General features: G+C 32.0%; 1 protein-coding gene across 1 annotated transcript in view; it reads left to right on the forward strand.

The window, feature by feature from the left end:
• LOC129807978 (uncharacterized) overlaps window positions 1–24078 on the forward strand; it is a 101950-nt gene that overhangs the window by 24207 nt on the left and 53665 nt on the right. The window contains exon 2 of the mRNA XM_055857612.1: window positions 19297–19364. The gene's annotated coding sequence lies outside the window, so the exon portion shown is untranslated. The remainder of the gene's footprint in view (window positions 1–19296; window positions 19365–24078) is intronic.

A 24078-nucleotide genomic window follows, 5' to 3' on the forward strand; every position in this document is an offset into this window, starting at 1 on the left:
TTACATGGCTAATAAATAGTATACTCCATACTCCACACTCTAACATGTTGCATTATACATATATTTATGCATCAGGTTTAATGATGATACTCGTAAGACATTACTCTAAGACTCTATATAAAACGTCAGTGAAACTCTAATAAAGATTTTTTTTTCAAATAAAGTATTTTCTCAATTTCTCAAGAAAAATTGATTAACATATTTTCTTTCAGTGTAGAAACACTCGACAATAAAACTAAAAAATAACAATTTCCGCTCTTGCTTGAACATGAAATGTTTCAAAAAGTCATGTGTCTGGAGGAAAAGAGTAAAATATTATGGCAAAAACTCCTCAAAAATACAATTGAGAGATTAAGTGATTTGGTATGTTGTTTTCATAGCTTTTTATTTGACACTGAGATATTTTTTTTGTCAAACTCATCACTGTATCAAATTCATTTCTCTTTCATACGTCGGAAAAAGCGCAAGTTTCAGCACCAAAAAGAAGTTGTAGAAACAATTGAATACGAGAAAGTCTTTTTTTATATATTTATTTACACCAAGGCATTTTTCACCATTGGGCAATTTTTGCAAAGAAAAAAAATGACGTTATATTGTGCAGAGACATATCTTCGTGGGTGGTTAATTCACCCAAATGAATTAATGTTTTGGCTTGAACCGCTTGAACACAGAAACAAATAAGATTCCAAAATATTTTTCCATCTGATTGCAAATTCACTAAATCTCGTGTCGATTTAAATTTTCTGATACCAATTTTACGTGTGAGAGTTTTATGATTTTATCATTCATTTCAATCTAAAATTTCTTCTATCAAGTTTAAAGTGGCTCTTGATGAGTGGATTTGATTTAGTTTTCTTTTTTTGGTGCGAATGTATACGCATAAAACCTTCTCCAGTGTCAAGAGTATAAATTTATGCAAATTTCACATCATTGACAATTTACACGGTGAGCATATCAAAGAGAGTATTTTCCACACAAGCACTTTATTTTATGCCATTACTATTCATTAAAATTGTCTAATAGTACCTCATAATTTCACTCGAATTTGAATTTCACACACAGAGAATGAGCAAAAAATGTCGCAAATACTCTCAATCATCCTCAATGCTATATTTTTTGCCCAACATTCACAATTACCTTGCCGTCACTGAAGCGCAGAAAAGACTTGGTTTATCACAATACTCAATGAATTGGCGCATTAAAACACCTGAGAGAGAGAGGAAAGAAGGTGCAAAAAGACGACATGCAAGCTAAAAACAAATCTTCGCGTTATACTCATATCGTTCGCAGCCCATATTTGTGCGGCGTGAGATGTCTCTGAATCACTATCATCATCATCAAGCACTAGTCCTCAAGTGACGCGTATTTGCGTTGAGGAATATAAAGAAAATCAACAGAAACATTAGTAATAAATAAATGTAATTATTGGTGTGTGGCACTTGTTTCCTCAGGCTCTCTCTTGCGTTGTCTGTTTATTCGGATGACGGGTGAGCTCTTCCTCTCGGAATTCTCACAAGCTATTCTTCTTCTTTTCCTCGGTGGATGATCCCCGCAGGAAGTTGAGAGGCATCTAAGGGCTACTCACAGTCTAAGGCGAATGCATTGTCATTGCTTCGAAAACTTTCTTTTGCTAACACAGATTCGTAATGTAAGTTTTGAAAAATATATTGAATTAGTTAAACTTTAGTGAACTTTTGCTTAATGAAAGATAAATAAAATATTAAAAGATTTTTCTATCGTTTTTCTCTGAAGGTTGGTCATCAACACTAAGATGATGGTGGACGTTGATTATGCTATCTCTGTAAACTCAAATTATGTACAGTAGACTCTCTCAAATTCGGGCATTTCGGATCAACATGTCACCCGAATTAGAAAGAAATTCTGGCGACAAATTTTTTGAAATGCAACGATTTTTTATTCATTTGCATCATCTGCATACACATATTGAGTTCAGATACTCATATTTATGGTAAATTTCATGAGAACCCCTTAATAATGCCAAAACACATCAGAACTAAGACAAACCATGGCAAATTTGAGAATATTTGCTTCATTTGATAATCATAATCAAACTTGAAAAATGTAAACAAACTTTTTTCAAATCTAACTGCTGCCCGAATTAAAAAGTAGTCCGATCTTAAAAAAGTCGAATTAGCGAGATCCTACTGTACATATAAATAATAAATTAATGAAGAACGAATTGAGGCAGAGGAATAAAGTGCGAGAAGATCTTAATCAAATAATCACCAAATTTGTCGAGTAAAAGTTTGAGAATTGAAAACTGAGAACAGTTCGTCAGTTAAATCAGCATTTATCGTAACTTCATTTTTGCGATTTTGGGATATATACATATTTGGAATCAGCGTAATCTTGTTTATTAAACACACTCGAGAAAAAGAAACTTTTATAAGCCCAATAAAAATTATTTTAAACAAAAATTATCGTAAGTGCCCTTAATTAAGAAAAATTTATCAGAATTTGTCGTAACTTCCATTTTTGGGAAAGTTACGACAAATTTCCATACAAAATTTTTAGTAATCAGCATTTGTTGTAACTTCTTTTGCTTTTTTGCGTGGCTTGTAATTTGCAGCAAAAATGTAATATTTCTCAATAAAACGTTCACAAACTTTTCCAAATATCCAAAGACAGTGTTAATCATACGATATTAGATCATTTTAATTCAATATTTGTGAGAAAAAAAGTGAGAAAAAATCCCTGCTCATCTGTCATTAATTCAAAACAAAACAAGCGACGTGGCGCACGAAATTTATTCAATAAAATTTACGAAATAAAAGTTTTAATGACAGGGATAACAGTTTAATTGACTAATTTAGTCAAATCAAGGCGCTTATTATCACTAGAATAATTCAAATTAATATAATGCGTTTTAGAAAATTGTCGTAACTTCCAAGATTTCCATACATTGGAAGTTACGGCTTTATAAACGATAGAACTTACGATAAAATATTATTGTGTTTCTCCTAACATATTTCTCTATATTTCAGCTTTTAAATCATTTTGTAAAGATTTTCTCGAGTTAACTTACAGTTTATTAGTGCCACTTTTATTATTTTGACTCAAAAGTATCGTATTCGGGGCTCATTTTTAAGAAAAATAAAGCTGAACTGAAAATTTCGTCTCCTGAAAAGTTGTCAAAAGGAAGTTACGACAAATGCTGATTTAACTGACGAGTTGTCAGCGCCACTTGCGGAAGAAAATAATTCCCTTTCGTGAATTGAAGGGTTCTCAGTAATGAAAATAGTACAGTAGAGTTCCGCAAATTTGAACATTTGGGGGGGGGGGTATAGATGACGTTTTCCACTCCTCAAAGGGGAGACCGGGGTACAATTAGCCAGGGGTAGAATTAGTCAGTGGATATTTCTCGTTTTCCTTAAAATGTACATCGAGCAAATTATTTTTTAATGACAGTAGGAACACATCCTCATATTGCCAGAAATATTTATAAGTCTGATCCTGTTATTTTACAATTTAGAAGCATTTTTATAAAATGGGTATAAAATTGTAATTTTGATATTACAGTTTTTGGACTAGCATTTGGTTTTCTGAGTTTTTAGTCAAGATTTCATAGTTTTACCTCGTTTCTGGTTTAATAAACCTAATTAAAAAATATTTTTCACTTGGATAATAATTATCCAATTTTTTATATAAGATGATAACCACTAAAACAGCCCTCGGGGCAGTTGTAGTCACTCTTCCGTGGCGGGATAACACCATCAATGATTTTTCACCAGTACATGGATAATTGTTAGATGAAAAAGTACTATTGATATTAAAGAATATTGCCATTCGGATGAAAAATTTGTGAAATAGATTTTTTCAGGATATTTTCATCAATTTTGCCGCAATTACAAAAATGTCATAAAAAGTCGGCTAAAGCCTTTTTCTTCAGGTTTAAGTGACATATTTAGCATCAGTGGGCTTCAGTGTATCAAGCGGAACAATATTTGGTATCTCCAGTTTAAAATTTCGTCTGGAAAACTGGTGGCAATTAGCACCCCAAAAGTGGCTATATCTACCCAGGCCGGGGCAAGTGTACCCAATGTGTCATACTTTTTTCATTGTCCTCTCTAGAAAAACTAAAGGATTTTAGAGCTTTGGACTACACTGTTTCATACAACCAATATCCTAATGCTACTTATGAAACACAAAAACATTAGACAAACCTTATCATTTTTTCACAAACCACGCGCGAAAAAAAGCTTCATTTGCTGGCTAATTCTACCCCGGTCTCCCCTAAGTCGAACTTAATTTAAAGGTGGGCTGCTTACAAGCTTTTATGTAAGGTTAACAAATATCATCTATAACACTCGCCCTTAAACTTTTTAGCGAACAGCCCCTAGAAAGAACACACCGTAAAATTCTGTATGGAGACTTGCAAATGTATCTCAAGTGCACGAATTAGCTCAAGCTGAAAGATGTTTTGCTCAGAGACAAGAGAAGCTAATTAGAAGACAAATACGTACACCTCACTTGTTTTTATGTAGCTCACAGAAAATATGTTTGAACTACTTCTGATATATATGCGTTTTCTCTATTTGTTGAGAAAATATTATGCAATTGGTAGGAAATGTTCTTTTTTGTGTTAAGTAACCTAATGAACTAATATTAGGGGAAACTGGGGCACCACCAAACACTGGGTAGCACTAAACACTGAGATTTTTTAATCAGATATTCGACTTCAGAGAACAAGACTTATAGAAATTTATAGACGCTATAGGGATGCTTGTTCACTGAAGAAATGATAGGTATAACCCAAGTAGTTTAGAAATAAAAATTAGTGTTTGGTGCTACCCCGTGTTTGGTGGTGCCCCAGTTTCCCCTAATACAGAATCGAACGAGAAATTTCTCTAACAGTGCTAGCATCTTTACAATATTTAAATTAAAGGAATTAACCATTTCTAATTAGCTTTTCTTTAGGGTACTTAGTGGGTCAAGGTAGAGTACTCGCTCTGTGATGCAAATGTCTCGGGTTCGAGTCCCCTTTAGGTCACCAGGAATTTTTCCGGCATTAAATGTGTTTGAATTGCATCCAGTGAGCTTGATTGACAACCTTATCTCTGTATAAGAAAAAGTAATAATCCATGTTCCAAATTCCCCTTGCCGGAAGACCTAAGTTCCCCTATGGAACGCTGTGCCAGCATTATTATAATCAACTTTTCTCTGTAAAAAGCAATAAATTTTTTAATTCAAGTTGATTTTTAAGGAATATTTTTGCTTTAATTGTGCAATAAAATTTGTGGTTGATTGCAAACGAGGTACACCATAAACTTAGACCTTTCCTAACCTTGATATAGTAGAGAAATCACTGAGTTAAAAAGCGAAATTGCTCGGGCAGTTATTGAATTTCATCTTTCTCGGATATCATTTATCATTTGGTAACTTTCCTTCGCTCCGCTTCGGATATTCTTCTTTAGGAGATGAATCACACTGGAATATCTTCGAGGTCCGACGTACAAATTCGCCCTCAAGGAAGGAAGGTGGGCGCGTATTAATGAAACTATAAAACTTGCAATTTGCAATAAATACAAGTTGATATTGAAGCATGTGGCCAGCGATCTTCAATGGTGAGATGAATTTCACTTTCGCATCATTGTAAAGTCGGATTTCTGGTGTGAGTGGTGCGTGCAGAAAACATGCACTAACTCAACGCAGTTCCTCAATTACTTGGTATATAAATATATAGGTATGTTCGAGGTTTTCTGAGTGGTATACACGGCAATTCCCCCGGAGGTTTTACACTAAGTACTAAGCGATCGAGATCCACAAATTCCACCACAAACATGATCACGATCGGGCAATTGGTGGCTACAAAACGCACAATTTCGTTCAACATTGTTGCGATTTGCCACTCCTGCAATTTCCACATGCCACTCTTATACCAAGAAACTCCCGTGACTCTCGATCATTGCCTGTTTTTCGTCCACCTTCTCTGCCGACTTTGAAACCAGCAAGATCACAAGACTTAAGTATATAGGAGCCTTATGAGACACCTCAATATTACCTTTTATCTTTTATTTTTCTGTAAATTAATCAATAATGACTATTAGCAATTTTTACCTGAGCACGAAATAAGGTCAAAATAAATGCGTGATTAGTTTTGCTCTACATTTTTTATGCTACCTGTAGAAATATCAAAATTCTCCAGCATGCAAAAGACTTTGACGTTTTCCATTTCACCACAAAGTGAATTGTTTGAGAGAGTTAAGAGCTTTGCAATTAAACTTTTTTTTCTTCTAACTCCCAATCCCTGCGCAATCATAATGTTTATTACATTGCGCCGCCGTGGAAAGACTCACGAGAGACTTATCAGATGATGCAGATCAAAATCTATTGTAAAAACTTCTTTGGGTGCCCCGGAGAAGTGTAATTGACTCCAGAGAGAGATTATTCGTATTTGCACTCGTGTACGATGTGCTTTTCCAGAGGTGAAAGTACAGACATTTGAATTTTATCGTTTGAACTCGCGCATGTGTCTTGTTTGAAGAGATATCGTGTAATCAAAATATATGTATATTATGGGGAATTAAACAGTACTTATCTAAGAATCTTTATATGATTTTGGTATACTTTCAATCCAAATAACGAAATTGTGTACAAGATATTATTGAAAATGGAATATGTAATAATATTGTTTCGTCATATTAAGTTAATGAATACGGAAAAGGTTTTTCTACGATTTATGAGTTTGTAACCATTTAATCCTATTTAAGACCAGACAGATGAAAAATTGCCAGGATAATGAGAAGAGTCTTAGACTAATTATATAAAATTGCTAGACAATTTTTGAACCTATTCAATAGCTTATTATAGTTATTTAAATTTAAAATATTTAATAGTTAAACTTTACAATAATATCTATATTATTGTAATGGCACTGTCTAAAAATGAGCAGTAAAATTTTAAATTTGGTCAGCAGAAATTAATTGGATTTATATTCAAAATTAAAACTTTAAAGACAGTGTAATTTTATGCAAGTTTTGAGAAAGGGAAAAAAGTGTTTTCATTGTTCATATAATCTTAAATGCTATGAATTTCATCTATTTTTTTTATAAAGATTTTAGATTTTTGTTAACTTAAATTTAATTTTTACTGAGCAACTTATTTTTTATGGTTCCAGTACACCTTTTAGATCAGGAAAATTTTATGAAGTCGAAATACGAATCCCTTTCTTTCTCACATGTTTTACTTATGACTATCTCATTCTTTCGCATACCAAATGCGACTAACCTAAATTGAATTTGGTGTGATGTTTAAAAGAGGAAGAAGAGTGCGAGTTGATGATATAGATATAAATATGCAAAGCATGTGAGAATGAAAGGGGACGGAATTTCGACTTCATGAAATTTTGCTGATCTAAAAGGTGTGCCCAGGGACCCATCAAGCCTAATAAAAAGTGAAAATATTTTTCACTTTTCCTTGTAAAAATTTTGCAGATATTGCACCGCGACTTAAATAAATTTCCTCGTAGTTATTGTATTATTTCGGCGAACATTATGAAATATGTATTTTTAGATAGCTTTTAATGAACGATTCGAAATATATCAGACTGATAAGTCAATTCTCTTTAGGAAAAAACTTGCCAATAGTCTTCAGTGCCTCTATGCAAAAAGGTATGGAAAATGAAATGTCGAGAGGCCCCTGGTGTGCCGGAGGCATTACTGACCAAATAATTTTTTTTACTGAACTAATTAATTTTTCTCTACTCATTTGATATTTGCCTCAGTATAACGCAACTTTAAATAAATTAAGGTATAAAATTTTAATCTATCCAGGAACAAAAATAAAATTATGAAATAATGTTATTTCGTGTTTATTTTTGTTTTATTAACCAAACTGCGGCCGCTGCCGACTTCACCAGAGGTCTTTTCAAGAAAATGGCAGTAAACTTAATTTAAATTAATTAGTGTTTAAATTTGGTATATTATATCTTTAAGGTGCCACGATATGGTTCATAACTTTGTATTTTTGCCTTTGTCAAGAACATTACATTTTGGTAATTAGAATTAGAATTAGTAATTAGTTGACGATTTATGTTTTTACTATCTTTACCTATAAAATTTAATTTTCAGTCAATTAAACTTCTGATTTAAAAAGATGATATATATTTTTTTAAATTCGAAATAAGGGCAGAATCACATTGACAGTAAAATGCTCACCGTCACCGTCAAAGCCCTCACCGTATTTCGTTGATTTACGCATTTTCATTGTAATTTTTACGCAAATTCTCAATTACCGTGTTACATTATCTCATACTCGGTGGCACTAGGTGAAAATAATATCAGAAAATTGAAGAAATAAAACGAAAATGCGATAAACGGTGAGCAAAAAAACTGTACGAAAAACTGTAGTAAAAAATCCTACAGTTTCTTGTTTGCTTACCGTTTATCGTATTTTCGCTTTATTTATTCAATTTTCTTATACTATTTTCACCTAGTACCACCGAGTATGAGACAAGGTAATATCGTAATGGAAAATTTGCGTAAAAATTGCAATGAAAATGCGTAAATCAACGAAATACGGTGAGGGCTTTGACGGTGACGGTGAGCATTTTACTGTCAATGTGATTCTGCCCTAAGACAGTCTCCGGAATCCTTCATGCAGTTCATTATGTTTTAAAAATTTTTCAAATAACTTTTTTTGAATCTTGAATATTGTAACGAGCACTTAGTCAAGCCTTGAGCATCTGCTCATATCACTCAAGCTAAACTTATAAGGCAAATGCTTGACTTTGTAGAAGAACAAGGTTTTTCCTTTCAAAATCGGCAAATTGGTGAATTCATCCATTGTGATTTGTGGCATCTTCTTTGCCCATCTCCTGGCACATAATTCAATTGAAAACGTGAATAGAACATCAGAGATATCTGCAGTGAAAAATTACTCTCTCGAGGAATTGTCAATCGCTGGTGAAATTGAAGATGTTCATGAACTCTGAAAAAGTGATGTCCCTCCACGATAAGAAAGTGAAAACTATAAATTCTTGGCCATTTACAATAGAAACTTTTCAGCTTTTGCTTTTTTTCTTCACTATAAGTGCCCTAGTGGAAGTTAAGCCAGTTTAGAAATTCCTCTGGAATTTCTGTCAATCAGCGGGAGTCCTTCGACGGCTAGTGTCTCAGCAAAGAAAAAGAACACCACTCCTAAAATATTTCCATAATTAGCCAAAGTCGCCTTCAATCGCCAGCAATTTAATATTACAATATACTTTGTATAGTCTCTCCTCAGCCAATTTCCCACCGTATATATTCCTCCTCGATTAAAGATTGTGAGACATAAATCGGCATATGATTCAATTAGAGTCGAGCACTTGGGCGACTGACGAATAGCAAATTGATCATAAAACGTTGATCTCCTTGAAATATTCAAATGAATTCCAATGTGACTTTTGAGGAAATTTATCATTGTGTTTGATTATTTTGCTGGTTCTTGTCGACTTGGTGTTAATGGTGGGCAAATAATTTGTAACAATAAATTCCTGACTCAGATATGTGTTTTCCGCTCTTTTTTTTCGAGTCTCTCATTCAATCTTTCGTATTTTGGAGATGAAGAAAAAGTTCTTGAACTAAGACTCAAATTCTCAACACGAAGAAGATTAATCACACCGCTCCTCCCATGCTAAAGTGAGATAAATGAAATATGAGGTTTAGGAGGAGACTCACATTGAGATTGTCCATTTTGATGCAACAAATTACATATTTGCATAAATATTTCGAGAGAATGACTTCACAATTTTTAATATATTCTGTCACAATGAATATAAGACATTCATTTGAATGTTATCAATGAAAGAACTTCTTCACGAATATTATTTTTGAATTTCGTGTGAAAGACTTTTTTTTCAACGTCCAATGGATTTAAACTTTTTTGAATGAAGGAATTTTTGAGAATTTATTTACAATCGGTTATTAACGTAGATACTGGAAATGAAGTAAGTTGTTGTGCATGTATATTTTATTGCTGAAACGCTACAAAGAGAGAGTAATATAGGGTCAAAGGAACAATCCTTCGTTAGGAAACACTTGGCAGCTTCTAATAAAATGCAAGCAATATAATGTTTTTTTATAATAATAATAATAATGCTGGCACAACATTCCATGGATGAACAAGGCCTTCCCGCAAGGGGATTTCTAGACATGCATTATTATTTTTTTCTTGTACGGGATGAGGTTGTCAGTCCCATGCCCGTGGAATTAAGTGCGCAGTGAACCTCACTGGATACAATCCGAACACCTTTAACGCCAGAAAAATTCCTGGTGACCTAAAGGGGATTCGAACCCGGGACACTTGCATCATAAAGCGAGTGCTATACCATTTGACCCATGGAGTGCCCCTAATGTTTTTTAGAGGTATTCAAATTTTATATTCCAAATGATACAGAAAAATATCAATAGCTCATGACATGACACAAGTTCTTAAACTTCCGATGAAATAATCTCTTGAGTTTTTGATTCCTCAAATTTCTACCTTTTACCCCGTGGGGATATATTTTTAACAGTTTTGCGAGTAAATAAAGTCACACTGTTTTTCTATCTGTTATTGTGGCTCTTACAATAACTAGAGGCCAAACGGTCAGAGATAGCTATCTAAGGTTTCTAAGACCTTAATTTATTCCACATCTGCTAAATCTTTTGAGTTTCTTAATTTCGAATTTTGCCTGTTATGGAGACCATTTCGTACACATACGAAAGAGAGAGCGTATTTCCTAACCTTTTGGAACAAATCTGACTCCTTTGAAAAGTTCTTATAATCCCTGCTATTTCTGAATTAATTTAAAACAAAATGAATCAGTACAAAACCGTAACTGGTCCGATAATATTTTTTTTTTTACCAAAATTTGAATTTATTAGGGGAGATCGAGGCAGATTAGCCAGCAGTAGAATTAGACAGTGAGGTCTCGTAGTTTTTCTTAGAAAGAATACTGAGCTAATTACTATTTATTTAGGATAATTAACCCACTCTCTATTCCCTGTAATATTTGTCAGCTCTATTTGAACAAGATTTTTCAAATTATAAGCAAAGAAAAACCTTTGTTCCTGGCTAATTCTGTCCGATGTCTCCTAGTCCTAATCAAATATGGGAAATCTGTCCACGGCAAAGTAAGTTTTTTTTTTCCAAAGCCATACTCAAAAATCAGGTCCCAATGGGGGTGGTCTGATACTTCAGCGTTGAAACGGGTTTCAAAAAGCCCGAAATACTTCTGGTTCATTCAGGAATAGAGTCCATTGCTGGTTGAACCATTGTAGCTTAAGTTTGAAGTTGTGAACTATCCCGAGTCCTAGAAGTCAGGTCGTCCCAATAATGGCTGAATATATGGCTGAAATATACATGAAATTAAGAGCTTAAGAGCTCGAATTGATCTTTTTATATTGAAAAAAAAAAATGTAAAGAAAATATGGTATTTTTTCTATGGAAAAAGTCTTTTTAGTCTGCAGTCTGCATGACCCACGTAACCTCTTCATAATATACACTGAAAGAAATCCGAAAAAGTTAAAATAACATTACGGATATGTTAATTTTACCCTGCAGTATTGATCCAAAATCGTTGTAAATATTACCCTTTTTAGGTGTATTAGGGGTTAAAGTTATCCTTTTTCATGTTAATTTTACCCTTAAAAATGTATAAAATTAACATTAAAATATGTTAATATATTTTTACACCTAAAAAGTGTTAAAGTTCTGAGGAAAAAAAGTTAATCGTACCCTCTTTTTTTCTCAGTGTAGGGTAACGTGTGGTATTTCTGGACAAGGTGCTTTTCGGGACATAATATGGGTATTTTGGGACACATCAAAAATCCTAAAAATATTTGATTTCTAATTACTTTTAAGTTCTATATGACATATTAAGCTCTTTACGTAAAGCGTGAAATACGCGTGAATTGTGAGTGTGACATTTCACTTTTTACAAAACCTTCAAAGTGGTCAATTTTGCAGATGTCAACACAAACAGTGCTTAGTTTTTTTTCGATTTAAGTCACTTTACAAGGGAAATTTAAACAAAATTTTTATGGGAGAGTGAAGTTTAGACCTTCTACTTAAAGCTAAATAATCAGACTCGGTGAAATTTATTTGCATAATAGCTACTTTTGTCTGTCCCGAAATATCCAACTGTCCCGAAATATACCACTCTTACTTCTTTTCATTTTTTGCTATTTTGTATAAAAAATGATGCATTTTTCAACATTTTCGATAAGAATCTTATTTTGGATAGCATAAGGAAAATAAATATTTGTATCAACAAAGAAAAAAATAATATGAGAAGTCGTTAAGGTGTTTGAAACTTGAAAGTGTCTCGAAAAACCACAGGTTACCCTACGAATATTATATTTTTCGAAATAGTATATTATTTACTATTAGTAATTGATATAATACTGTTCAATTGATGACTTGAAAATTATGCTAAATATTGGATATCTTATAATTTATAATAACGCATAAAAATATAATGCTAAAGTGTGACGAAAATTGCGGCCGTTAGGGGGAAGTCTTATTTCAAAAGTGCCCCAATTCAAAATTGCCCACTGTCCTCTATGTGATAGAATAACTCGAAAATACAGATTTAAATAATGTTGTTTATGTTTAAAAGCAGCGCATAAACTATTCGTCCTATTCGTTATTTTAAAATAGTGCATTACTTTGAGAGTAACAACTGCATAATGAGAAACTAGATTATTCATGTAGCTATTTTACTACCACTTCATATTACCTTTTTCAGGACCAAATAGGGTTCCGGAAATTACACTTTTTCTTTATCAATTTGTTAATTTTCCTAGTAAATTATCATACATCATTTTAATTATAGTATTTTTCTTGTGACAGTCTTTAAGGTTTCGTTTACCTTACACATTTAAATTGCGAAACGAAGCATCAAAGTGAGATGGGTCAAAATAAAATGAAAGGCAAAAATTATGAGTGAAATCTCCTCCTCCGCACTAAATAAATTAAAAGGCAACCACAGCGTTTGTAAACTTGGTTGAAGATCATTTTCTGAAAGGAGTAGATCTTTAGGAGGTTTAGTTCAGACAATTTTAAAAATATTAATTTTGCAAAACATGTTCTATTCTGACATTTTATACCATATCGTAAAATTAAAATTGGGGTTTTTGCATGTCATAATTTGCAGTAGACATTGACTTACGACAGTTGCAATAGGAGGAGCTCCATAATAGTTTGCGTGATAAATGTTTCAACAACCACAAGATACTGGTTCAAGAAGCCAGAGCTATTTGTATGAGGTCAAGTGCAAATTTAGTGACTAGAAATGGGAAGACTTTTGCTTCATAAGTGACTCTTTTGGCCAGAAATGTGGGTGAGACATAGCGAAAACAACTTGAAACTTTTTTTCTTGCTCTATGTAAATTATATTCAGAAGTAGTCATACATCTTCCACGTTATTTGTACATTGTTTGGCAATACATTTTGCACATTCTCTACAACAATATCGTAGGTAAATGCAGAGAAAATCCCTTCACATTGCACAGCTTTGGCAACGTCAGAAGCCACGTTGTACTTTAGCCGAAGAGAAAGTGCCTTCGGAATCAATACTAACTCCTCTGCAAAGCGCCAAAGCACTCAGAAAAGTTTCTGCGAGATGTTTTACTTTTTGGGATTTGAAAACGCTAAACAGATCATCTGTTGAAAAACTTTTCAACCACAATAAAATATTTTATTATTCTTGAGATATGGTTTAGGTAGGGTTTCACTTGTTTCAAACTAAATCACCGCAACTAAAGACAAAAATTCAACACCGTATGTTGTTCAACTTTATCTCAAAATCGCACCTGAGGAGTGTTTGATGTAAGGAAAAGTGTTTTATAGCCCTGTAAAATATTAAAATTCCTCAAAACTTCTCATTATTTTCACATCTTGCCACATGGTTCTTTCTCCGTCTCGAACAAAGCCATTAATTTGCTAGAGCAAAAGGAGTTTTAGATAGTGATTAAATTGAAAATTAGGTTAATTTACGTAATATCCCATTTTGTATCTCATTGTAGGATTTTATGCAATTAATTCCGAAAGTGAGAATGATTGAAGTGCTTTTCTTTTCTCCACCAGCAACCAACTCAATACCAACACACAATTATGAACGATTAATTGAGAAAAAACACCTTGGAGGTGTTTTGTCTTGCAATTGGAGTGAATTATTTCACTCTAGTTTTTGACTGGTGAACGTGACAATTTTACTAATTGAAATTTTCCTATATCCATTCAATACCAGACCTCTTGCACTAGACAAGCCACCTTATCTCGATATATTCTCGGATATTATGTACCAAAGAGTTGGGCTAGTCGGGCACAGACTTTTACATATGGATCAAGCCATTTCAATGGCATTTAACGGGCATTTGGCGAAGAGAAAAAAAGTATAAAGCAAAAAGAAATTCAATAAATATGGGATTGTCTTGCAAGTTTGTTCCCGCAGTACAAACTACTAACGGTTATTGGAGTGTTTTCCTCCATAAAAATTAGCTCCAATTGTTCCCCTTCATCCCATTCGGTATTCAATGGTCATTTGCGAAGATGACAGGCCTGTTTTCAGGCATTACTTTTTCAAACAATTTTTATTAAAAAAAAAATGTGGGACAAATATTCTCACGTATCTATCACTAATGTCGTCTAGGTTTGTCCTCCAAAAAAGCCTTTCTTTCTGCCTCCCTGCCTTGAATCTTATATTCATGTCGCCTATGAAATTATTGAGAACTCTTGAATAATTTACACTGGTCAGAAATTGTTTTAAGACCTAGATTTTAGATTGGCTTATTAAGTTTTTAGAAAACAGCTTTTAAGAATTAGGGTTTTGCCCAAATATAGATTGTGTTCTATGCTATATGACTACTAAAAATATAATTTAAACAAGGAATGATTTTGAGCAGAAAAAACGTAGGGGAGGTTGGGGTAGTCATGGGGTAGTTTTAAACACTACATTTTTGTTAAATAAAATATTAAACTTCAGAGGATAAAAGCTATTTATATGAATTATTCATTGATACTATAGGGATCCTTGTCAACTGAAGAAATGGTCGACATACGTCCAAATGGTACACGCAGAGAAATTTCCAAGTATCCAGATTCAATCCCCATGGGATTGTTTCAATCCCACGATTTTTATCTCAAAAATATCCTAAAATTTCTTGAATCCAGGAGAAATGGGATTGAATTTTAGAAACAATGTGATTGATTTTATCCCCTAATGTGATTGATTTTTAGAAATCCACATTTTAGGAACAAATGGGATTGTTTTCATCGCATTTTGAGATGGAATTTTAGAAACAATGTGATTGATTTTATCCCCTAATGTGATTGATTTTTAGAAATCCACATTTTAGGAACAAATGGGATTGTTTTCATCGCATTTTGAGATGGAATTTTAGAAACCAGTGCGATTGAATTTATCCCATAATGTGATTGATTTTTGGAAATCTACAATTTAGGAACAAATGGGATTGTTTTCATCCCATCTTGAGATTGACTTCATCGCACTATGCGATTGAACTTATCCCACAATGTGATTGAATCTATCCCACAATGCGATTGTTTTTATTGCATTTTGGAATTGTTTTTGTCTCATTTTGGGTTACTTTTTATCGCATTATGGGATTGTTTTTATCCCACAATGTGATTGAATCTATCCCACAATGTGATTAAATTTATCCATCAATGCGATTGTTTTTATCGCATTTTGGGATCGTTTTTATCGCATCTTGGGATTGTTTTTATCACATTATGGGATTGAATCTATCCCACAATACGATTGTATTTATCGCATTTTTGGATTATTTTTATCGCATTTTGGGATTGTTTTTATCACATTATGGGATTGAATATATCCCACAATGTGATTGAATCTATCCCACAATGCGATTGTTTTTATCGCATTTTAGGGTTACTTTTTATCGCATTATGGGATTGTTTTTATCACATTATGGGATTGAATCCATCCCACAATGTGATTAAAATTATCCCACAATGCGATTGTTTTTATCGCATCTTGGGATTGTTTTTATCACATTATGGGATTGAATCTATCCCACAATACGATTGTTTTTATCGCATTTTGAGATTATTTTTATCACATTTTGGGATTGTTTTTATCACATTATGGGATTGAATCTATCCCACAATGTGATTAAATTTATCCCACAATGCGATTGTAGCTATAAAAAAAATCAGTGTTTACAACTATCCCTGTTAACTAGTGCACGCAATTCCAAAGCTTCCCCAATTCAAAGGTGCCTGATTTCTCGCTAACTAAAAGATGTTAGTTGAATGTTCAAGTTAATCTTTTACTTCGTATACTTCTATAAAAATACTTCGAGTTCAAAAATATCAAGGCAGAATTTAAAATTTTAGAATAATCTAGGAGCTTTTCTACTTTGTTATAAATAGCGTTTTCTTTTCAAATTTGAATTATGAAAAGAGTTGCTTATTTTTTAAAACTGATTTTATAGCCTACAATTACTTATGATTTTACATGTAATACAGATATTTATTCAAAAGAAATAGTCAATATATTTCTTCAAGTTAGCAAATAAAATTTTACTGGAAAAACGTTTTTTCTTGTTAATTAAACAAAAAACCTAGAAAATCCTCAATCTTTACCAAATTGAGAGTATTAATCTATGTAATCAACACTTAAGATTAGTATAGAATTTTTTTTATTTCACTGTGCAGAAACTTTCATATTCTATTTAATTTTTCAAATAATGCACTTTTTTGCCTATGCTGGGAGTAAAATATTTTCTAGAAATTCACTCTTTATTGAAATTGGTGTAATAGATTTTTATTAGGGGGAAGTTGGGCACCTTTGAATGGCGGTAGCTTTAAAAATGGGCATTTCGCCCTATTTTTAAAAGGAACTGAACCTTACCTGATATTATTTAGCTTTACAAATTCATCATGAAGCTAAACAACATTATGATAAGTAGTAGTATAGTATATTTAGTATAGTATATTTATTTAATCACAAAATAGGGTTCGTCCCTCTTACAATTGTGATAAAGAGAAATAAAATTAAAATTAATTCTTTTTAAAAATAGAAGAAAAAGTTCATTTTCAAAGTTACTCCAATTTAAAAGGTACCTTACTTCCCTCTACGCATCAAATTTTATTAATGACGGGACAAGTTGGAGAACTTTTAGGGTAAGTGTGCCAAATTTCGGCATAGTTGCATGCAAGCGACAAAGTCTCAAGTTTGAAATGTAATATTTTTAATAAAAATTCAATATTTTTGTTACTCTTTTATAAGGAGTGCTGCTTGGAACCTTGCAGACAGTTTATCATCTTTATTTTCTCTAAAATCATTCTTAATACATTTTAAAATGAATAGAAATGTAGGTATAGCATTGGTGGCCTATTTCGGCCACCTTCATTCTCATAGTTCCTTGCCCTTCCAGAATTCTTTCAATGACTTTTTCAGATCATATTGCTCGTCAAAGGGACATTTTTTGTTATTTTTTTTGTATTGTACAATCTTAAGAGAATGCAAAAACTAAAAATTCATGGAAATTAGAGGAACAAAAAATATGGCCGAAATTGCAAGCTGGCCGGAATTTGGCACACTTACCCTATATACTCACTGTATCACAATATATTTTATGTATATGATATTCCGTAAAAACAATTATCTTAAACATAACTTCGATTTTTCGGCATAACATTAGCAAATAGAAACGATCTGGGGGTGAGATTGCTTCAAGCTTTTATTGTTTAATGTATGAAAAATGAACAATAAATAAGTCTTGCAGAACAGTAAATAAGAACGATTGAATAATATTAAGAACCATTAGAAAAACAGAATGATATAATATGTATGTTTCTTTTTTATGCACAAAAGAAATGATTTTAATTATGAAAGAAAGACATTTACCTAGATATTTATAAATAATTTTTTTAAACCGTACGCCAAATGAATATTATTAATTATCACTAAACTGTTTCTTGCAAAAAAATATCTTAAAAGTATTAGAACATAACCCAAACAATAACTCACAACTTCCTAGCACATTAATTTAGAATTTATAAATAAACAATTTTGCCATAAGTAAGACATGAAAAGTTTCTATAAATAGCAAAATTTTGCATTTTTAAAAAACCTGTTACTACTCATCCAATCGTCTTTAAACAATTAGCAGCATTTCTTAATGGTACTGTTGTGCAGGAAATTAGACAGTTAAAACTCCTCAATGAATCAATAAATTTGTCACAGTCTGTATGTTGTTACATAAATTGTTCTTTAATATCATTGCTGGAGATTGTGTGACCTCATCACATCCATACGTTACGTTCGTTTAATGTCTGTTGGGATGATTCTTTTCTCAGACTATTGCATAAATATTTGTTTTAATAAAAAAAAAACTTTTTCCCCTATTCTTGATCATATTTCTGCGGTTAAATACTTTGAGGTCTGATGAATCTCTCCCTCGTTTCTTTTCATCTTTAATCCAACGTATTGAGGTGTTTTCTTCATGTCAAATTAATTCACATTTCCACGCAACAAAAAGTTCGTTACACAATTGAGAGGGCGGATGAGGAGCTCCTCAGTGTGACTTCTTTGGCCCCAAAAGACGTGTCCAACAGACCATGCAATAGTCACAAATATTCATCAGTTTTGAACTCATCTCTAAATGTGATCTTGTCAAATTGTGATTCGCATTCAAATGCACATCATGACTCTCTCCATGGCCAAAAACTCTCGCCTTCGGAAACACGAAGAATCCATTTGACAAAGTTTTATGGGTTTTTTTTTCTGTGAATGAACTTTACAAGTGAGCTTACTTTGGGGAAAAAAAGTCACGAAGTCACCAAACAAAATCTCTTAATTGGTGTTGAGGATGGGTGGCAAAAAGACATTCCATGGTCTTCATCCACTGTACCGTACTTCCCCCTTCTTCGACATTCCAAATGGTCAAAAGCCATTGAGATTTTCAATGGAGACAGCAAGTCGAGAAATGTGTGACACCAATCGGGCAATTGCCTGTGAGCATATATTTTCTTCTATTGGCATTCCATATTGAGTGTGGAGCCCCAACAGAAGTCCCGGGTATAGAAGAGAATCTCTCCTGTGCAGAAAAAGAGCCAGCAAGTCAATCTCTTTTGCCAATCTCTTGCTGCTTTTTTTTCTCAATAGGAAATAAATTTGCTTTCCGCTAACTGGTTTTCATATCGTATCGAATAGAAGAAAAAGTCATGGGTGATGGGGAAGGGGGCAAAGAATTTACCATGTTTGTTGGAGCAAAAGACGAAGTGTAAAACTCCACGTACAATGATGTTATTCTTTTACAGGTGCGCCCAGCCATTGCATCACCCGACAGACAACATTCTTGTGCTCTCTCACACTCTCACAAAAAATTGTAAGTGATCATTTTTGACTCCTGCACCAATCTTTTGACTGTTTATGAAATCTGTAAATGTCTCAAAACTTGGGCTATTTGGAGAAAATTGAGAAATTTGATTTAGGTTCAAGATAGAGTTATAAATGGAATAAAAGACACCGGCATTTAAAATTTTCGAAGGAAAACCTATTAGACATGCAGTACATATGCTTTGTTTGGCCTAATTGGAATGATATGTATTTAGTCAACCGATTCAGCCATATGCCCTACATAAAACATAAAACAAATTTCAGTGAATTTAAACGAGTGATAGTGCCACTCGTGCAATGTAATTTTCTGATTACATATTCTTTTTTGAAAATTTATGCATTTTTTTATTTAATATGATTTTTTATTAAGTATTATAAATTATTACAAGTTAATTTTTCTGTTAGAAAAATATTCATATGATACACGTATTTTTGTTTTTTATTGATTTCTTAAACAGATAAAAGAGAATCATATTTTAAGTTAAATTTTAAAGGAAAATTACAGTGTTTTATAATATTTATTATCGGATTAATAAGGATCAAACAATAAGAGAAATTAATTTCCTGTCCTTAAAGACCACAATCCTCCCTTCTATTTTCCAGGGATTTTGCCAGAGGGATCCTAATAATGCTGCATGCTATATGAATGCAAGAAATTATAGAAAATAAATTTCCAAAAAAAATGCAAAATACGCAATTAAAGAAAATTAGTCCAAATTACAATGCAAACTCACTTAAGTTTACTTTTAATATAAGTTTGGAAGGAGACGTTGTCTAATTTTAGAATTGTATGTTTATTTGTGTCTCTTTGATATTTTTATTTTTATGAGCTTAGTTCCAAAGACTGATTAAACCTCTACAAGATATTTTGCAATATTAAGTTTAAAAAAAAGTAAACGAACAGTTCTAAATCACTTTAAGTTAAAAAACAGAAGAAGAAAATTTTTTAATTCCCTTTAATTGTAAAGTTTATATTTATAACACATTGAAATTCTAACATCAATACAAAATTAATTCGACTGCTCAGAATAAGAAACGAATAACTCGTCGTAGGCAAATTTTACAGAAAAGCGATTTGAAGCTGAGAGAGATTTAATTACTCTATAACTTTGAAAATAATTATCTGTGAAGTATAATATTTAGAGGAAAGATAGAGGATGTAAAGAAGTATCCAAAAAACGAATAAAATGATTTTTGTAAAGAATCGAGTTGTTCGTCTTATATTCTGACAATTCGAATTGATCTTTTCTACAAGTTATAGGCTATACTAAAAATATTCTTTTTAACGACTGAACATTTCCCAAAGTGATATTTTGTTGTTAATTTCATTTATATATAATATTTGCTTGATATTTAACATGAATCGTAGTTGAATACCATAAATAATCAATGTACTTTTTACATAAGAGAATTTAAAAGAGTAATAAGTTCAAGGTACGGTTTTCCATTCTAATCATTAATTAATTCTTGTTTGATTAACTTTTCGATTCACTTCAATTTGAAAGAAGGCTCGTGTCTTTTTTATTTGTATTTTCTTCTATTTTGAATGTTATTTATCGGATGAGTTAAACCTGAAAAAAAAACAATAAAGTTTTTTTCTCAGTTATTTAATCCGTTGCTGATTCACTTTTAATCATTAGCGAATATGTGCAACATCCATTTAAGTAACTCAATAACTCAAGTGCATCTCTCGAACGTGATTTAATCAGACACTCTTCTTTAATGCTATTCCACACCCCAGAGATTAATTAAGAAAAAATGCGATAATGTTTTTGCTCTCGTTGAATGATTAAATTTTATTATAATACCAGAATATCTGTACCTCCATGACATAGCAATTCTGCAATTAATGGCAATAATATAGTGCTGGCCTTTAGAGTGTCATCGTGATATTGAATTTCAATTGAAAATTGATAATTTGAATTGATGGGGCAAAATTGTTGTTTTTTTTTCAATAATACTTTATCCACTAATAGAATAAATTGATTTTTGTTCATAATCCGACAAGTTTGCACAACTTTGCAAAGTTAATTGAAACTCAATGAGTATCATATCAACATTTTTATTGCCAACATAAAATACTGAATTATTTGAACATGAAAATTACATGCATAACATTTCTCTCTCACAGTGATATTTTCCTCATTTTACGCAATAGTACAATTTTTTGGATGGTGAATGGTAAATTTATGTGAAATTTTAGCGTTGCAATTTAGGAGTTTATTCCAGTTGTATGGGTTCGCACCCTCTATAACCCCATCATTTGGACAGACAAGGCACTCACTCAGAGATCGCACAGAGGGCACAGAGGACTCATTCAATTGAGGACATGGATGAAGAGTTTGTAATTAGATATAATAATAGAGTAGGATTTTCGCTATGGATTACAGAGTGTCTGGAAATGAAATTTAATAAGCGCTAGTAAAGAGCGCGGCAAGGATCTCCGGGTGTTGCTAATTGGAGACATTCTGCGCGAATTCTTGGTTTAGGCAAGACAAAACGAAATTCCCCCAATTAGGGATGCAAACATGAAGAAGAGTGAGGAATATTAAGTAAAACACCCTCTGACTGAATGGCACCATATTGACACAAATATCTTGAGGACAATTTTTCCTTGTAGGCTTGTTTATTGGCTGTGCAATATGTGTTTTTTTTAAACAATTAAATTATTTTGATAAATGACCTGCAACGTTTTTATTGCATATAATTTTATTAAATAGGTCCAAATTTTTATATTGTTTTTAAAAATTGTTTTTAGTAAATGTCTGAACAATTGAATTGAAAGATTTCCTGAATACATCCAGGTGATTTTTTTTCTAATTCAGAATTTAATTGCCTAAAAATAATGAGATTTTCGATTTATAAACATTATTGAACATTTTCTGCGGAAATTTTATCGTGTTCAAAAAAAAAAGAATGAAAATTTTCTCAAAATGTTGATATATCACAAAATCTTAATGTTTAATAATCATATATAATTACTGAGAGGAAATTACCACAATGTTCTTCGTTTTGTGAAAAAAATAACACAAAACACTGCTAATTGTGAGATGTTTCCGATTATTACTACTCTGATACACGATTCCAATTAATTTTTTTTAATATGAAATCACTTTCATGCATTAAGTCAATTTAAACCAATTTTTGCTGGCCAATTGTATGTTTTATAAATCGATAGAATCAATTCTAAAAATTAAATGATTCAAAGATACAAATCACATAATCTTATGTGAATCAATGTGAATTGTATTAAAATTTTGATGTGCGAAAGGGGAAAGTACTCTCTCTCTTCGAACGTTCATACCTTCGTATAATGTGAATTTTCTTCAGGTTTTCCTAAGAGACTTAAACATTTGTATTAAAAATTAGTTAGTTTATTATCAATTATTGATAATTATGTGGCAATCATGTGGAAAACTCTTAGGAAAAGTAAAAGAAATTCACATTATTCGAAGACATGAACATTCGAAGAAAGAGTACTTTTCCCAAAATAAATTTTTAGGTAGGGGAAAGTGCTTACCCTTCGAACGTTCATGCTTTCGAATAATGTGAATTTCTTTTGTTTTTCGTAAGAGATTAACACTAAATTATCACGAAATTATCAACAATTTATGATAAGCCGGCTAATATTTAATAGAAATGTGTAAGTCTCTTAGGAAAACTTAATGAAAATTCACATTATTCGAAGGCATGAACGTTTGAAGGGAGAGTACTTTTTTTATTATTCTTTTATTATTTTATTTTTCAATTTATTTATTCTTCTTTTTATTATTTTTTATATTTCATTCCCTATAACACCAAACTCAATAAACCTAATGGGAACTAAAACAATTTAAAATTTTACCGGCAGTTTTGTATTTTACTGATATAGGATTAAAAATATTGAAAAATCACATCTATTGCTTAATGAAATAAATTTTAATTATTGATAAAGATGATAAATGGGTATTGTATTTAATATAGTTGACCAGATTTTTAATATCAATAGCTTATTATGCAGCTTAATAAATTTTTAAAGAATTCTTCTCTCTCTCTCAATGTTCTCAGTATAATTCCAATATTAACAGTTTAATAGGCAAACTTATTCTCGAGAAACTAAAAGAAACTATATTAATGTTGTAGTAGTAGTTTGATATTAATATATTCAGAAAATAATTATTTAAATTGACAAAAAGTTCAAAGGAAAATCTGGGGTCCAGAAAGCCTAAAAACAAATTTATGGTATTAATTAATTAAAAATCAATCTCCCACACAAAAATTTAAAAAAATCAATGGGTCAGTAAACCCTTGTTTATCTTTGCTAATGACTTCTCTAAAGTATATGTTTATCATCTTAAATTGGAATTCGGTCTTCAACCTCTTTGCTTATATTTTAAGATATAATTTATGTCAACATTTGCTACAGCAAACTGAATGAATTAACACAATATCAGGGACTAGGCAGAGAAATCTCTGCATATCCCATTAATTTGTTTGTCATCACTGTAGTTGACACTATAAATTAACGATTTGATTATTTTCCTAATTTATGAGTAACAAAATATTCAGTGTATGTGTGTGGTATGCACCTAAAATTGAACATTATCGAGCTTTATAAGACTATGATCAAAAGCTTGTATATATTGGAGATGAAATCCCCATATTTAAATGCAAATTATTACGAATGAAGCTTTGTAGAAAAGCTCAACTTGTCACTCCCTACG

This window comes from Phlebotomus papatasi, chromosome 1, assembly GCF_024763615.1.
Source record: "Phlebotomus papatasi isolate M1 chromosome 1, Ppap_2.1, whole genome shotgun sequence".
In the NCBI taxonomy this organism is placed as follows: domain Eukaryota; kingdom Metazoa; phylum Arthropoda; class Insecta; order Diptera; family Psychodidae; genus Phlebotomus; species Phlebotomus papatasi.